We start from the raw sequence: 18,481 nt of genomic DNA on the forward strand, positions 1-18,481 counted from the left end.
TAGCTGCAGTCAGTAGGCACACTGTAGACTGCACTGATGTTGGGAAGAAGGCTGATCCTGTGATGAGACAGTGGGTGGGCCCAACCCATGTTACCTCCTCGTTCTTGCGAGTTTGTGTCAAGAACCCAGTGCGTTCCTGGGAGGCACGTGGGAGGGAGCGTGGATGCCCGTGCGGCACACCGAGGGCCGGTGGTCTGTGTCCATGTTTCCTTATGCGGATGGCTGTGGGGCACAGAAGCCTGCAGTGCAGATCTGCCGTTAGCCTTTAAACACTCTGGTGTTACTTTCCCCAAGCTACTCGGGTGGCGCGTGCTGGTGGTGTGACTGTGGTGACAGCCAGCTGACCGGTGTGGGGCTCCTGCCACAAGACAGTGCTGGGGGCTGAGCATTTCATTCCTAAGACCAAAATGTTCCAAGTGAGGCCATCGCAAACCGTGCCCAGGTGTCCACGTACCTCATCCTCAAAAACCTCCCGGCTCTGAGTGGGAATCGCCCAGGCTCTCCTGCCCTGCTCTGCTCCTCGTGGGGGCTCAGTGACAGAGATCCCGCTGGTGGGGAGTGGCTGGACCCTAACTGTACACCCAGTGAAGGCTGGCAGGACATACTACGTGACCAGTGTATCTCATGAAAGCCCATTTGTATGTGATGAAGTTCTAAACAGTGATGCTGTCGACGGACCTGGGAGGCTGAAGGGAGCTATGATCATGCCCCTGCACTGTAGCCTGGGCAACACAGTGAGACCTTGCCTCTTCGAAAAAAATAGTTTTGTATATTACAGTAGTGGGCAGATAATTTTAGATGGATTAGTGGCAGTGTTTGGCGACGTGGGCAGATGATAATTTTAGATGGGTTAGTGGCAGTGTTTGGCAATGTGGGTAGTGGGCAGATAATTTAAGATGGGTTAGTAGCAATGTTTGGTGATGTGGGTGGTGAGCAGATGATAATTTTAGATGGGTTAGCGGCAGTGTCTGGCGATGTGGGTCGTTTCGTTTGTTTCCTTATACTCCATGTTTCCAAGAAAAGTTGGTACAAACATTTTGTTTTTTGTTTTTTTACCTTAACTTTGGTCAGTTATGGCCATTTATTAATTTCCACTCAGTCTGAAGGCGGGAAGATGGCAAAAGTTGTACTTTATGTTTCTTAACTGATAAGAATCAGAAAGCCTATTTAAAATGTACACGATGTTGAGAGGCTGAGGCAGGAGGGATCACTCGAGTCTAGGAGTTCAAGACCTGCCTGAGCAACAAACCTAATGAGACCCCATTTCAGCCAAAAAGTAAAAAAATTAGCTGGGTGTGGGGACTCATGCCTGTGGTCTCAGCTACTTGGGAGGCTGAGATGGGAGGATCCACCTAAGCCGGTAAGCCGAGGCTGCAGTGAGGTGTGATTGCCACTGTACTCCAGCCTGGACAACAGAGTGAGACCCTGTCTCAAAAAAAAAAAAAAAAAAACAAGTAAAAGATAAAATGTGAATCAAAATGCTGTAAAAAGTGTCTTCAGACATTGTGGTAAGAGGAGCTCACAGCCACACAGCCTGTCAGCCCGGTCCCCCTTCGCCCGTGTGGGTCTGTGAGGCGGTTGAGGTGGGAATGTGAGCACGAGCCCGAGTGCCCAGGAGGCGCTGCTGCCCGTCTCGTGTGTGCAGATCTCGGCCAGTAAGATGAGTCCGTGGGGCCCGCCGGGGCAGATTGAGTAACAGCTTTTCCACGGGTGCGAGGGCCAGGCAGGTGGTTTTAAAGAAGGAAGAATATAAAAGCCACTTGAAATAATTTTGATTTGTAATGAATTCAGGTCCAAATACCACTGTAAATTGTTTCTTACCTGAATATCATATGACATTTGCTGAGACATAAAACCAAATGGCAAACAGCTTCCAGAATAAACGTTAAATACAGTATCAGCACGTCTGATTCAACGGTGGTGTTGAATTATCAGTCCCTGGGTGCTTCCTGCAGCTGTTTTTTTTTTTTTTCTGGAGACGGAGTCTCGCTCTGTCGCCCAGGCTGGAGTGCAGCGGCACGATCTCGGCTCACTGCAACTTCCGCCTCCCAGGTTCAAGCGATTCTATGCCTCAGCCTCCTGAGTAGCTGGGATTACAGGCCCACGCTGCCATGCCTGGCTAATTTTTTGTATTTTAGTAGAGACGGGGTTTCACCATGTTGCCCAGGCTGGTCTCGAACTCCTAATCCGCCTGCCTCGGCCTCCCAAAGTTTGGGGATTACACGTGTGAGCCACCGTGCCCGGCCTCCCTGCACCATTCTTTTGCTTGCTGTTGAGTCAGGAGGCCTAACAGGCTTACCAGATGCGTGTGTTTATAAGTAGATAAGAATCATTTTAAATATTTCTAAAAGCATGATGAATGGGGTCATTGCCCTGCTAATTGGAGACAATTTGTTGCCTTCAAATGAACTGAGTATGGGGAAGGGATTGGCGTCACACCCACGCCAGTGTCTACAGGGGTGAAGGTGGCCACTGCCTCTTTTCTAGTTCAGGATTGAACTAGAATTTACCAAAAGGGAACAGACCGGAGAATGATTTCTGGAAAAAGTCTCAATTCAAAGCACAGGGGAAGAAAAGCATTAAAATCCGATTCTCGATCCTGTGCGATGGAAGGTAAGACTTCTGAGTCTTGGAACACTAACAAGCCACGCGGGACGTGGCTATGGATGGCCCTAAAAAGCACTTTATTCCCAGACTGAATTTCACGTTCCCCGTAAATTTTACCAAAGACGTGATCAACATAAGATTTCTAACTTTTAATTTGCCAGGTGTGACTTTTTAGCTCACTCTCAAGTTTCACCATCATTTCATGAAAGAAAAGTTTTATTTTGGAAATATCTAAACATACGTGACAGTAGAGAATGCGGTAATGAAGCCCACAGACTTTACCCTGCGCACCCCAGTTTGCGTCCCTAACGCAGAGGACCCAGGAGAGGACAGCCCTTGAACGCGTTCCACGTTGTGACACTCCCTGCGTGGCTTGTTTTTCATGTTTCCCAGGCTCCAGGGGTTCGCAGGTGAGCAAGACACAGAGCCTGCCTGGCACGTGCTGTGCTGCTGCCCTGGAGAAGCGGGGCTCAGATCAAAGCAGCACTTCTAGGAACCGCCGCTCCGCTCCCAGAGCTCCCTTTGGTCCAGATGAGCAGCCTGGGAAGTGAGAGGCCCAGGGCGACGGCGGCGTAAGAATCTCAAGGGCTTTGAAAGTAGCAAAGCTGGACCAGGGCCTCGGGGCATGGAAGCTGAATTTTACCTGCCCTGAAAACCCAGACACCAGCAAGGGCAGTTGTGGTTGACAGGGGACAATGCAGGAAGAAAAGAACTCTTCAGAGTAGCTCTTTATCCCAGTCGATCCAACAAGCTCTTGAGAAATAAGAGCCTCGCTCTGCAGAAGAGGGAACCACTTCAGAGACCCTGAGTGGACCAGGCTGTCCCGGCGTGCTGTTCGCTGCAGGTCACAGACCATCTCACAAAACTAGCTCCAACAGCAAGATGTGTTGGGCCGGGCATGGTGGCTCACGCCTGTAATCCCAGCACTTTGGGAGGCCAAGGCAGGCGGATCACGAGGTCAGGAGATCGAGACCATCCTGGCCAACATGATCAAACACTGTCTCTGCTAAAACTACAAAAAAAAAAAAAATTAGCCGGGAGTGGTGGCACACGCCTGTAGTCTCAGCTACTCTGGAGGCTGAGGCAGGAGAATCACTTGAACTCAGGAGGCAGAGGTTGCAGTGAGCCAAGATCATGCCACTGTCCTCCAGCCTGGCTGATAAAGTGAGACTCCGTCTCAAAAGAAAAAGAAAGAAGATGTGTTGGCTTCTGGAATTAGAAAGGCCCAGTGGCCTTGTCCTGCTGAGCTCTGGTCTGTGCCACGTGGGTTCCACATAACATTAGGCGAATAGCGTGATGGCTGGCGTAGGCCACGACAGACGCCCAGCATCTCAGTCTCATAGGCCCAAGTTGGCGTCACTTATTTTTCCAACCTGAAAAAAAGGTCCGCTTCCAAATTCTATGAACTGGGTGAGTGTGATACTGATCAAAATGGCCCACAAAACTACAGGGGCCTCCCAGTTCTGAATATGGATGCAAAAACCCCACATCCAATATTAGCAAACAGTCCAGCAGCATGTTAAGGGAAATCTGCCACTAGTGGGTGCGATTCAGCCCAGGAACTCAAGGATGGATGCTATCAAATATTTCATCTGTTCTAAGTTTGCTTACTTTTTTATTTTATTTTTTTTATGAGGCAGAGTCTCACTTTGTCACCCAGGCTGGAGTGCAGTGGCATGATCTCAGCTCACTGCAACCTCTGCCTCTCTGGTTTAAGTGATTCTCGTGCCTTGGCCTCCTGAGTAGCTAGGACCACAGTCACACGCCACCACGCCTGACTCATTTTTGTATTTTTCGCCATGTTGGCCAGGCTGGTCTCAAACTCCTGACCTCAAGTGACCCACCCGCCTCAGCCTCCCAAAGTGCTAGGATTGCAGGCGTGAGCCACTGCGCCCAGCCAGCTTGTTTCTTATGGTTCTCCCAATTATGCTTACGTTGTATCTCTTAGCTGGCTTCCATGTCTGTTACATTTTTAATTAGATGCATGATACATACAGCAAAGTACCTAAAAGCTAAACCTGGTTTAAAGGACAGTTGCAAGGTGATCATCGTGGTCAAGAAGCTGCACGATGCCAGCATCCAGGCCAGCCCTCCCTGGCCATAAAATTATTCTTCCTCCTAAAAGAAACTATCTTGACATTTGCAATAATCGTTTTGCTTTTATTATTTTACAAACTACATATGGTTCACTAAACATTACAGTTTTGCCTGCTTTTAGAACTGGAGTCATGTATGATTTTGTCTGGCTCAGCTTGTCCGCAATATTCAACTGTGTTGGGTGTAACCAGCCTGAGATTTGCAGCTGGTGGGTGCATCAGTCTGGAAAAAAGCAAAGAATACAGCAGTAAGTCATGGCGTGGGTACAAGTGAGCAGCCGGGAGACAGGTGCGGAAAGAGGAGGAGGAGGGCATGTCCTGGCGCATGGAGCAGTGAGGGCTAATTCCCTGTGGCAGGAACCAGGAACACACTGAGGTTGTCAGGAAGGACTAGCACCAGGTCGCAACAGCTCTGAAATCCAGGACTCATGTCCCGCTCACCTGTGTGTCTGCCACCCGTCCTGCAGCCCAGCGCTGTCTTCACGGGGGCCAGGTTGACAGGGCAGCCCCCACCCAAAATGCTGCCAGCTTACAGGGAGGGAGAGGGAGAGAGAGAGAGAGAGAGAGAGAGAGACAGAGAGAGAGAGAGGAGTGATCAGAGAGAGGGACTCCTTGCTGGCGCTCTGGTCCCTGACCAGAATGACGTGCAAACTGCACACACCACTGGGTGAAACCAGGCCCACAGCCACTCAGGACTGAGTTCTGGGGGGCCCCAGAGGAGGGAACCCTGGGCATCCTCCCCTGGGTGTTGAAGACACGTGTGCTGGGAAGAGATCAGGAAAAGGTTGGGGAGGACGTCAGGGGGAGCTCTCACGGGGCCTCCTGGGCCATGGGAAGGCCCTGGAATCTTTTTTTTTTCCCCCTAGAAACAGGGTCTCATCATGTTGCCCAAGCTTCAAACTCCTGGGCTGAAGCCGTCCTCCCATCTCGGCCTCCCAAGTGCTGGGAGTACAGGTCTGAGTGACCACACGTGGCTTGTCCCTGGAATCCCTAAGCTGAGTCGTGGGAAGGGGTTTGAACAGGAGCATGAAGAGCTCTGATTCATACGCTTAAAGCAGCTTCTGGCTGCAGTGTGCGGGACAGACTGCAGCCGGGCAGGAGTGCAGGGGAGAACCATGCAGGCAGAAGGACCGTCCAGCCAAGAGCAGGGGGCAGCTTGGACTGTTACGGGCTTGGGGCGGTCCTCTCAGCTTGGTTTGTAAGCTGTTCTGGTGGGGACCAGTGATGGGTGACTGTGGTTTTAATTTTCATATTCCTGATGGCTAATGAGGCTGGCACCTTTTCCTGCTGTTACCATTTGCATGTCTCTCTGTGAAGCCCAGTTTAAGTCTTTTGCCTATTTTAAAATATTGAGGCTGGGCACAGTGGCTCACACCTGTAATCCCAGCACTTTGGGAGGCCGAGGTGGGTGGATCACCTGAGGTCAGGAGTTCGAGACCAGCCTGGCCAACATGGTGAAACCCCATCTCTACTAAAAATACAAAAGTTAGCCGGGCCTGGAATCCCAGCTACTCGGGATGCTGAAACAGGAGAATCACTGGAACCTGGGAGGCGGAGGTTGCAGTGAGCTGAGGTCGTGCCCATTGCACTCCAGCCTGGGCGACAAGAGTGAAACTCTGTCTCAAAAAAAAAAAATTTTGAGTAGTTTGTCATTTTCTTATTTATTTCTAGTTTTTTTTAATATATGGTGGAGATGAATCTTTTGTTGATGCGCATTGCAAATATTTTCTCCCAGTCTGTCGTTTGCCTTTTCTCTCTCTAAATAGTGTCTTGATGAAAGCCTGTTCTTAGAATTCATCTAAGTCAACTTACCCATCTTTCATCTGTGCACAGTGCTGTGTGTTCTGTGTAAGATATTTCTTGTCTCCCTGAGGTCTTGCTGATATTCTCTGTCTTTGTCGTAAGCCTTATATATATATTGTGTGTGTGTTTGCTTTTTTTTTTTTTTTTTTGAGATGAAGACTCGCTCTGTCGCCCAGGCTGGAGTGCAGTGGCACAATCTCAGCTCACTACAACCTCCACCTCCCGGGTTCAGGCAATTACCCTGCCTCAGCCTCCCAAGTACCACAGGCGCCTGCCACCACGCCTGGGTGATTTTTGTTTTTGTTTGTTTGTTTGTTTGTTTGTTTGTTTTTTGAGACAGAGTCTTGCTCTGTCTCCAGGCTAGAGTGCAGTGGCGCGATCTCGGCTCACTGCAAGCTCTGCCACCCGGGTTCACGCCATTCGCCTACCTCAGTCTCCCGAGTAGCTGGGACCACAGGTGCCTGCCACCACGCCCGGCTAGTTTTTTGTGTTTTTAGTAGAGATGTGGTTTCACTGTGTTAGCCAGGATGGTCTCGATCTCCTGACCTCGTGATCTGCCCACCTTAGCCTCACAAAGTGCTGGGATTACATGCGTGAGCCACCGCGCCAGGCGATTTTTGTATTTTTAGTCACGATGGGGTTTCACCATGTTGACCAGGCTGGTCTCAAACTCCTGACCTCAAGCCATCCACCTGCCTCAGCCTCCCAAAGTGCTGGGATTACAGGCGTGAGCCACCACACCCAGCTTGTTTGCTTGTTTTTTGTTTTGTTTTGTTTTCTTTTGTTTGAGACAGAGTCTCGCTCAGTCGCCCAGGCTGGAGTGCAGTGGCGCGATCTCAGCTCACTGCAATCTCCGCCTCCCGGGTTCAAGCGATTCTCCTGCCTCAGCCTCCCGAGTATCTGTGATTACAGACACACCACCACGCCTGGCTAATTTTTGTATTTTTAGTAGAGACTGAGTTTCACCATGTTGGCCAGGCTAGTCTTGAACTCCTGACCTCAGGTGATCCACCCACCTTGGCCTCCCAAAGTGCCGGGATTACAGGCGTGAGCTATGGCGCCTGGCCACTTGTTTGTGAGTATGTGTGTGTGTGTATGTTTTGTTTTGTTTTTTGAGAAGGAGTCTCGCTCTGTAGCCCAGGCTGGAGTGCAGTGGTGCGATCTCAGCTCACTGCAACCTCTGCCTCCTGAGTTCAAGCGATTCTCCTGCCTCAGCCTCCTGAGTAGCTTGAACTCCTGACCTCAAGTGATCTGTCCTCCTCGGCCCACTAAAGTGCTTGGATTACAGGTATGAGCCACCGCGCCCGGCCCGTTAGCTTGTTTCTGAGACAAGGTCTGGCTCTGTCTCCAGGCTGGAATGCAGTGGGTGTGATCTCAGCTCACTGTAACCTCCATCTCCCGGACCCAAGCGATCTTCACACCTCAGCCTTCCAAGTAATTGGAACTACAGGTGTGCACCACCATGACTGGCTAATTCTTTGATTTTTTTTTTTTTTTTTTTTTTTGTAGAAACGGGGTTTCGCCATATTGCCCAGGCTTGTCTCAAACTCCTGGGCTTAAGCCATCCTTCCACCTTGGCCTCCCAAAGTGCTGGGATTACAGGTGTGAGCTACCATGCCCAGCCCCTGTCATAAGCTTTAATATGTTCAGTTTCACACTTAACTCTAGGACTTATCTTCCTTTTCTTGTTGTTGAGACAGGATCTCACTTCGTCACCCAGGCTGAAGTGCAGTGGCGTAATTACAGCTGACTCTAGCCTCAAACTCCTGGGCTCGAGTGATTCTCCCACCTCAGCCTCCCGTGTAGCTGAGAATATAGGTGCAAGCCACCATGCACATCTAATTTTTATTATTATTATTTTTTTTAGAAACAGGGTTTTACCATGTTGCCAGGCTGGTCTCAAACTCCTGGCCTCAAGTGACCCACCAGCCTTGGCCTCCCAGAGTGCTGGGATTACAGGCGTGAGCCACGCACGCAGCCATGTTCCGTGTCGGTGTGAAATCAGCGCTTTCCTACATGGATATCCAGTTGCTCCAGCAGCAGTTACTGTAAAAACCACCACCTTTCCGCGCTGAGCGCAGCTCCCTCTGTGGCAGACCCGTTGTATGTGCAGACGGGTCTGTTCTTGGATCCCTTCTGTTCGTGGGTCTTTTGCACGTCCTTGTGCCTGGGGTACATTTTGAAAGAACAGGAGTCTACAGGGGCCGGGCACGGTGGCTCATGCCTGCAATCCCAGCACTTTGGGAGGCCAAGGCAAGTGGATCAGCCCAGGAGTTCAAGAGCAGCCTGGGCAACGTGGTGAAACCCTGTCTCTACAAAAAGTGTTTAAAAACCAGCCAGGTACAGTGGCACGTGCCTGTGGTCCCAGCTACTCGGGAGCCTGAGGTGGGAGGGTCACTTGGGCCCAGGAGGTTGAGGCTGCAGGGAGCCAGGATCGCACCACTGCACTCCAGCCTGGGCAACGGAGCAAGACCTGACTCAAAAAGAAAAAAAAGAGCCTATGGTATTCGCTGCTGGGTCCAGTGTGGGCTGTGAGAGAGAATTCAAGGATGCCTCTGAGGGTTTTCACCTGAGTAGATTTTGCCTTATCAACTTTATTTCTTATAAAGCGGATTGGAGAACATGGATCTAGGTTTCAAGGCCCAAAGAACTTGTAAGGCCATCCCTGTCCATGGTCTGACCCGGGACTGCCCACCTGCGGGTCAGCTTGGGCCCACACAGCATGCAGGGACGCTGGCCCTGTGCCCGCCTGGGGGCAGGAGGGGAGTGAGTCCCCAGGGCTCGTACCATTTAAACAGAGCAGCACCCTGCAGTCCAGGCATCTGCACAAGTCAGTGCCAGAGCCTCGGCCGGATGTGGTCAGACAGGTCACACCTCCTCTCCAGGGAAGGATAGAGGATGGGCGAGGAGAGAAGCCACGAGTGGCCCCTCATGGAAACATGACACTGTTCCCGTGTTCCCTCACCCCGAGTGGAGTGGGCTGGGCAAGGCATCGACCATGCCAAGGTCGTCCTTCCACACCCCAAGGGCCACTTCCTTAGTGCCCACTGCCACCCCTCAGGCTCCTCCTGGTTCCACGGACGGTTGGCTTCTTCCCCAGGAAGGTTTTGAACAAGTGAGATCCACGCAATAATCAGGTTAACTCAAGCGCCACCCAGCAGCCAAGGCTGACACCCCGCACCGCCTCCCCGGTCACGTGAGCTCCCAAGCGCTTTGCAAGAGATCAGCTGAGACCCATGGCGGCCTGAAGCTGCAGAGTCTGGAAAATATGGCTCCCCTCCCACTGCCAGGCTCCTAAGAAAACGTGGTCTAAAGCTGAACCCTCCTTTTCCTAATGCCCAAAGAAATTAAAGTCCAAGGTCTTTTCTTTCCAGCACGTCCTGTGTGACAGAACCTTCAACCAAACAGCCCCAAGACCGCCCAGGTGGCTGTCTCCCATGCCTGTGCTCCAGGGGCAGCAGGACAGGCCCGGAAACCGAGTCTGCAGATCGTGGAGCTTTCAGGAGAGAGCCGGGCCTGGGCCCACCAACCCGGCAAGTGAGGTCACCACCCAGCCTCGGCCATCTTGCCAGGGGTTTCAGCTGCATGCTGGCTCGTTAGATGGCATGGTGTGGCTCCCAGGGAGGAAGCCAGCCCTTCACACCTCTGGGACTCCGCCTCCACAGGGCACCTCCATCTCAGCAGCATTCCCAGGAGCAGCTAGTCCGTTCACACAGCGGGGATCCTTGGAGCCTACGTTCCACCTCACACAACCAAACTCGATTTGGAAAACGCCCGCCTGCAAATATTCAGGCACCTCCTCAAATCCCAGGTCTTTTTTTTAACTAAGTTGAATCAGCCAGGGCATGGTGGCTCACGCCTGTAATCCCAACACTGGGAGGCTGAGGTGGGCAGATCACCTGAGGTCAGGAGTTTGTCACCAGCCTGGCCAACATGGCAAAACCCCGTCTCTACTAAAAACATAACCGTTAGCCGGGTGTGGTGGGTGCCTGTAATCCCAGGGAGGCTGAGGCAGGAGAATCGCTTGAACCTAGGAGGCAAAGTTTGCAGTGAGCCGAGATTGTACCACTGCACTCCAGCCTGGGTGACAGAGTGAGATTGTATCTCAAAAAAAAAAACAAACGAACAAAAGTAAGTTGAATCAGCCGGACACATGGCTCACACCTATAATCCTAACACTTGGGGAGGCTGAGGCAGGTGGATCACCTGAGGTCAGGAGTTCAAGACCAGCCTCGCCAACATGGCAAAACCCCGTCTCTATTAAAAATACAAAGATTAGCCAGGCATGGTGGAACGCACCTGTAATCCCAGCTACTCGGGAGGCTGAGGCAGGAGAATAGCTTGAACCTGGGAGGCGGAGGTTGCAGTGAGCCAAGATTGCACCACTGCACTCCAGCCTGGGCGACAGAGTCGACTCAGTCTCAAAAAAAAAGAATCATATGAAATTGCCATTTTTTTGTGGGTCTGAAGGTCGCATTTCAGCAATTTCGCATGGTTCAAACTAAGACACCCCAAGCTGGGGCTGACTGTCGTGGGAGGACCACAAAGTCCTGTGGGTAAGAGCAGGCCCAGGAGTCCCGCCGCCTGGGCTCACCCAGCTCTACTTCCTGTTCCTGCACACTCATCTTTCCCTTCTGGAAAGGAATGGCCAGGTGGTGCCCCTCCTTCAGCGTTAGGAAGATCCCGTCAGGTAACACAGGTGAAGTTCCCAAAGCAGGACCTGGCACATCCGCAGGCAGTGCATGGCAGTCAGTTGTTGCCGTTGTTGGCAGCAATAGCATTAGTAACTGTTGCCAGGTGTGGTGGCTCACATCTGTGCTCCTAGCTACTTGGGAGGCTGAGGCAGGAGAATCACTTGAGCCCAGGAGGTTGAGGCTGCAGGGCACCATGAATGCACCACTGCACTCCAGCCTGGGAGACAGAGTGAGACCCTGTCTCTAGAAAAATAAAAGATACAGGCCGGGCGCGGTGGCTCAAGCCTGTAATCCCAGCACTTTGGGAGGCTGAGACGGGCGGATCACGAGGTCAGGAGATCGAGACCATCCTGGCTAACACGGTGAAACCCCGTCTCTACTAAAAAAAAAAAATACAAAAAACTAGCCGGGCGAGGTGGCAGGCGCCTGTAGTCCCAGCTACTCGGGAGGCTGAGGCAGGAGAATGGCGTAAACCCGGGAGGCGGAGCTTGCAGTGAGCTGAGATCCGGCCACTATGCTCCAGACTGGGGGACAGAGGGAGACTCCGTCTCAAAAAAAAAAAAAAAAAAAAGAAAAGAAAAAAGATACAGACTGGGCGCGGTGGCTCGCGCCTATAATCTCAGCACTTTGGGAGGCTGAGGTGGGTGGGTCACCTGAGGTTGGGAATTCAAGATCAGCCTGACCAACATGGAGAAACTCTGTCTCTACTAAAAAATACAAAATTAGCTGGGTGTGGTGGTGCATGCCTGTAATCCCAACTACTCAGGAGGCTGAGGCAGGAGAATCGCTTGAACCCAGGAGGTGGAGGTTGCAGTGAACCAAGATCATGTCACAGCACTCCGGCCTGGGTGATAGGGTGAGACTCTGTCTCAAAAAAAAAAAAAAGAAAAGATACAGTATTAGTAACTGAAGGTGGGATGTGGGAGTGGGGCAGACACGCAGAACGGGGAGCAGGAACTCTGCTTGCCCCATGAGGAGTGGAGAGATGGCGTGAAAGTGAGCGAGTGCGCACATTACTCTCGGAAAATGACACGGCGTTGCTGGAAGATGTGCAGCCGACCCTGAGACATGGACGGCCCGCATTCATGGGCAATCGGACTCCCTCCTCAAGTCAAAAGGAATGAATGTAACCAAAAAAGTGTGAGACTTACATATCCCCAAATCCCAAAACACCGCTGAAAGAAAGACCCATCCTCCTCCTGGACGCCTGGGCTCAGGACCCCTCGCCTCGGGACGATATTGGCCACAGTCCTACCCAAATCCTCCCCTCCTCTCATGCCCAAAGGGTATTGTTGCTATAGCGGCAGCCCCTTCAGCCCCTCGGAGGCTCCAGCTCCTTATTCTAGAACTCTCCATCGGCAGTTATTTCTCTCCGGTGACGCTGCCCGTGCATGGACCCACCAGCTTTTCACTGTCCCTGCCACCTGCTGCCCATCCTTCCCACCCCACCCGGTGCAGATCCTTGCAAACAAATGCAGCTCAGCCTCCCTTCTGTGCCGTCTCCCACCAACACACTCAGACAAAACTTCGCTCTCACACGTAACCCAACCAGCAAACAGCCCCAGTCCCAGTGGCTCCCTGCAAAGGGCATTTTGTTCTTGTCCTGCCAGGCTCCGCAGGGCTGGGCCCCAGGCTGCAGGTGGAGGTCAGGGCCTCTGTCCCCCAGGTCTCAGCTGCAAACAGGTCACTCCCTTCTGCCGTGTGTCCCAAGGAGTGAAGCAAACCACGGCTCAGCCCAAATACACGCCACTGCCGTGACTTGGGCAGGGAGAGAGAATCTCGTAAACACACACAACCATCTCCAGCGCTCTTCCCCTGCTCTGCCACGCAGGCCACTCACCACAGCCAGAGGAAAGCACAGCCGTGCTGCCAGGGGCCTGTGAAATTACTGAATGGAAATTCGCAGGGGCCCTCATAGCTGCCCACCTCTCCTTCGCTTCCTCTTCCTCCTCCTCCTCCAACCTCCTCCAGTTCTGAGGCCCCAGCCTTCTGGCCACCAGGGGATGGTGCAGGCCCAGGCCTCTCCCCTCTGCTCGCACCCCAGTGGGGTAGCAGTTTATCCACTGTCCACATCCACTCGTGACGTGTGCACTTTCTGCATACGTGTTATACTCTGAACAAAAGTAACAACAAAACCGTCCATCAGCTCGGCCTCTCTGTCCAACTGCTGCTGACCAGCTGTCGGGCCTATTCTTTGAGGAAACAGAGGTGATTAGAAGGAAGCTCTTCCACAGGACACCAGCATTCCTGCGTCTCTGGCTCTGAGCTCCTTCCCATTACAATGTGGCCGGCCAGGGCCTCCCGGGGACTCTGCTCCTGTGGTGCCTCCTCTCATGTAGGGAGGCACAGAAATGAGGCAGAGGCTACAAAATGATGAGGGCCGGAGAGACACGGGTTTTGTTGTTGTTGTTGTTGTTGTTTGTTTTTGTTTTTGAGACGGAGTTTCGCTCTTGTTACCCAGGCTGGAGTGCAATGGCACGATCTCAGCTCACCACAACCTCTGCCTCCTGAGTTCAGGCAATTCCCCTGCTTCAGCCTCCCAAGTAGCTGAGATTACAAGTGCCGGCCACCACACCCAGCTAATTTGTGTGTGTGTGTGTGTGTGTGTGTGTGTGTGTGTGTGTGTGTGTGTGTGTGTTTTCAATAGAGATGGGGTTTCACCATGTCGGCCAGGCTGGTCTCCAACTCCTGACCTCAGGCGATCCATCTGCCTTGGCCTTCCAAAGTGCTGGGATTACAGGCGTGAGCCACTGCACTGGGCCAATTTTTGTATTTTTAGTAGAGAGTAGAGACGGAGTTTTGCCATGTTGACTAGGCTGGTCTCAAACTCCTGACCTCAGGTGATCTGCCCACCTTGGCCTCCCAAAGTACTGGGATTACAGGTGTGAGCCACCCCATTTGGCCATTCGTGCACTTTCAGTGGTCAGGTGTAGCTTTTTCTTTTTAAAATAGGACCTATGGCTCACATTGATATAACTAAGTGAATAAATGAGGGAGAAGGAAAACTCTGATAATGGAATGCCAAATGGTATATACATATAGAAGGAGTGATGGGCTTAGAAAAACCATTATTCAGCAACCATTTTATTTTATTTTATTTTTTTAGACGGAGCCTCGCTCTGTCGCCAGGCTGGAGTGCAGTGGCACGATCCCAGCTCACTGCAACCTCCGAGTCCCTGGTTCAAGTGATTCTCCTGCCTCAGCCTCCCTAGTAGCTGGGAGTATAGGCACGCACCATCATGCCCAGCTAATTTTTGTATTTTTAGTAGAGACGAGGTTTCACCATGTTGACCAGGACGGTCTCAATCTCTTGACCTTGTGATATGCCCACCTCGGCCTCCCAAAGTGCTGGGATTACAGGCGTGAGCCACAGCTCAGCAACCATCTTAATAAAAATCAAATCAGACAAAATCATCAGTAAGTGTTCAAACTAGAGAATGGGCTGGGTGTGGTGGCTTACCCCTGTAATCCCAGCATTTTGGAGGCCGAGGCAGGTGGATCACCTGAGGTCAGGAGTTCGAGACCAGCCTGGCCAACATGGTGAAACCCTGTCTCTACTAAAAATACAAAAATGGCCGGGCACTGTGGCTCACACCTGTAATCCCAGCACTTTGGGAAGCTAAGATGGGCAGATCACCTGAGGTAGGGAGTTTGAGACCAGCATGGAGAAACCCCCCCCACTAAAAATACAAAATTAGCCAGGCGTGGTGGCGGGATCCTGTAATCCCAGCTACTGAGGGGCGAGCAGAGGCAGGAGAATCGCTTGAACCTGGGAGGCGGAGGTTGCAGTGAACTGAGATCGCACCATCGCACTCCAGCCTAGGCAATAAGAGCAAAACTCTATCTCAAATAAAAACAAAAACAAAAACAATGGCCGGGCGCGGTGGCTCAAGCCTGTAATCCCAGCACTTTGGGAGGCCGAGGCGGGCGGATCACGAGGTCAGGAGATCGAGACCATCCTGGCTAACACAATGAAACCCCGTCTCCACTAAAAATACAAAAAAATTAGCCGGGCGTGGTGGCGGCGCCTGTAGTCCCAGCTACTCGGGAGGCTGAGGCAGGAGAATGGCGGGAACCCGGGAGGCGGAGCTTGCAGTGAGCCGAGATCGCGCCACTGCACTCCAGCCTGTGCGACAGAGCGAGACTCCGCCTCAAAAAAAAAAAAAAAAAAAAATTAGCTGGGCGTGGTGGCGTCCCAGCTACTCTGGAGGCTGACGTGGAGGCTGCACACCTCTGCACTCCAGCCGAGGAAACAGAGTGAGACTCCGTCTCAAAAAAAAAAAAAAGCTGGGCATGGTGGCTCATGCCTGTAATCCAAGCACTTTGGGAGGCTCAGGCAGGCGGATCACAAGGTTAAGAGTTCAAGACCAGCCTGGCCAACATGGTGAAACCCCGTCTCTACTAAAAAAAAAAAAAATACAAAAAATAGCCAGGTGTGGTGGTGGGCACCTGTAATCCCAGCTACTCAGGAGGCTGAGGCAGAAGAATAGCTTGAACCCGGGAGGAGGAGGTTGCAGTGAGCTGAGATCACACCACTGCACTCCAGCCTGGGTGACAGAGCAAGACTCTGTCTCAAAAAGAAACAAAACAAAACAAAATAACATAAAAACTAGAGAGTGAAAGATTGAGAAGCAACAGGATACATAGAGATACAAAGTAGCTCCCTACAAGACACTTAGTAATTACATAGAGTAGGTTGGCCGCCTTAGATGCCTGTAATCCCAGTACTTTGGGAGGCTGAGGCAGGCGGATTACTTGAGACCAGGAGTTCAAGACCAGCCTGGCCAACATGGCAAAACCCTGTCTCTACTAAAAATAAAAATAAAAAAATAGCCAGGCATGGTGAGGGTAACTGTAATCCCAGCTACTCGGGAAGCTGAGGTAGGAGAATGGCGTGAACCAGGGATGCGGAGCTTGCAGTGAGCCGAGATCGCACCACTGCACTCCAGCCTAGGCGACAGAGCGAGACTCCGTCTCAAAACAAAACAAAACAAACAAATCTCCAAAATTATTTATTGAAAAAAATCTGTGTATAAATGGACCCATGCAGTTGAAACCCGTGATTCAGGGGCAGACTGCATTGGCAGACTCTGAGCAAGGACCAGGCATGAGATCACAGTTTTGTATCAATGTTAAGTTCTCAGCTTTGACAGTTCATTGTATTGTAGTCATGAAAAATATTTTTTTGTTTTTACCAAGTACACACTAAGGAATTCAAGGGTAAAGGGGCATCATGTCTGCAACTTGGTCTCCAAGTTACAGAAACCAGACAGATGGACTGAGTGACAGATGGATTCATACACCGCACCTGCGGGCACAGTGTGTGTAGAGACAGAGACAAAGGGAGCAAATGTAGTAAAAACTGAACATTTGAATTAAAAATGAGTTTCTGATAATAGAAGCAAAAAATTTTAACATTTGGAAAATCTGTATGAGGGAATATGACATTCTGTATGGTTCTTGCCACTTTTCTAATCTAAAATTACGTTAAAAATTTTAAAAAATTAAAAAGTGTTTGGGTTGTGTAACAAATTACTGCAAACTTGAGTGGTTTAAAACAACACACACTGGGCCGGGCGGGGTGGCTCACTGCTGTAACCCCAGCACTTTTGGGAGGCAGAGGCGGATGGATCACCTGATGTTAGGAGTTCGAGACTAGCCTGGTCAACACGGTGAAACCCCGTCTCTACTAAAAATACAAAAATTAGCCTAGCATGGTGGCGCGCGCCTGTAATCCCAGCTACTCGGGTGGCTGAGGCAGGAGAATCACTTGAGCCCGAGAGGCGGAGACCGCAGTGAGCCAAGATCCCGCCATTGCACTCCAGCCTGTAGGACAGGGACTCTGTCTCAAACAACAACAACAAAAACAACACCGTTTATCATCTTTCTCTCCTGCAGGCTGTCTGAAGGCTCTGGGGGAGGCCCTCCCCACCTTTCCCAGCCCTTTGGAGGCCGCCAGCGATCCCTGCCATTTCTAGTCTGGTGGCAGCACACCTCGTCTCTGCCCCATCTCCACATGGCCTTTTTCTCTCCGCGTGTCTGTGTCCACGTCTCTCTTCTTACAAAGGCTGGACAGGGGTTTTTTTGTTGTTGTTTTCTTTTTGTTTTTTTTTTTGAGACAGTCTCGCTCAATCGCACAGGCTGGAGGACAGCGGCGCGGTCTCGGCCTCCAGTGCCGCCTTCCAGAGCCTTCCTAATGTAACCCCATCCCCGTCCCCTCCCCACGTCGCCCGCTTTATTGTTCTTCGTGTCAGTTCCTGTCAGTGGACATTTAATTCTAATTCACGTCTCACTCCCTCCCGCACTGTGAACCCCACACGGCAGAGCCCCCGGCGGAGCCGCGCGGGCCGGAGGAGGCTGCGGAGCATCGCTCTGGACTGAGCCCGGGACGCCGCGGAGGCGCAGCGCGTTCCTCCGCCCAGAGCTGCTGGGCACCGTCCGTGTCTTTCGCTGCAGGACTCCAGGGAGACTCGGGGGCCTGGAGTCCCCCATTTAGCCATAGGGCGGGGGGATCACGTTCAGCCTCTGAAAGTCCAGAACACGATGTTTGGGAAACGGCCCCGCCCGCGGCCTCCGGGACCTGGCGAAGGAGAAGGGAAGGGCGCGGGGCGCCCCTGCTACCACCCTGCGCGGCGTCGGCCCAGTCCCCGCGAGCGCTCGGCTGCCCCTGCCCGTGGGCCGCACCGGAGCCGCGCAAGGCGACTGTTCAGCGCCTCGGCTCGGGGATCGGACCCGCTGCGCACGGCGTCCGGTGGCCACAGAGAGCGGCCATCGAGTCTCTCCCCGGCGCGGCGCCCGGGTCTCCCGGGTCCGCAACACACGCCCTTGGGGTCGGTCCTCGAGGACGCGCAATCCCCCGACCCATCAGGACGCATGTTTCGAGCTCATTAGTAAATGTTCCTTAAATTCCCGAAAGGCAAGAAGTTAACCAAGTAAAACAGCATCGGAACACCACGTAGGGGCGTTCGCACGGCCCCCGGGGTCCGCGGGTGGGAGCAGGGGCAGGGGAAGGCGGGGGAGGGGCGGCGACCCGGGTCTGCGGTTGAATCAACAGGGCGTGGAAATGGGGCGGGCGAACTGCGGTGGGGGCAAGCCGGAGTCCCGGGGAGGGCGGGAGTCTCAGGCCGGCGGGTCCCAGTCTGCGGTGGGGTTGGGGGAGGGGCCCGGGCTGAGTGGGGTGGAGGAGGGGCGGGTGCTCTGCCACGAGGCATTGGCGGGCGCCGGCCTCCGCCCCCGCCTCTCCGCCAATCGCAGCCCGCCCGCTCCCCTTGCGGTGGGTCC

The sequence above is a fragment of the Macaca fascicularis genome, chromosome 3 (genome assembly GCF_037993035.2).
Source record: "Macaca fascicularis isolate 582-1 chromosome 3, T2T-MFA8v1.1".
Lineage (NCBI taxonomy): Eukaryota > Metazoa > Chordata > Mammalia > Primates > Cercopithecidae > Macaca > Macaca fascicularis.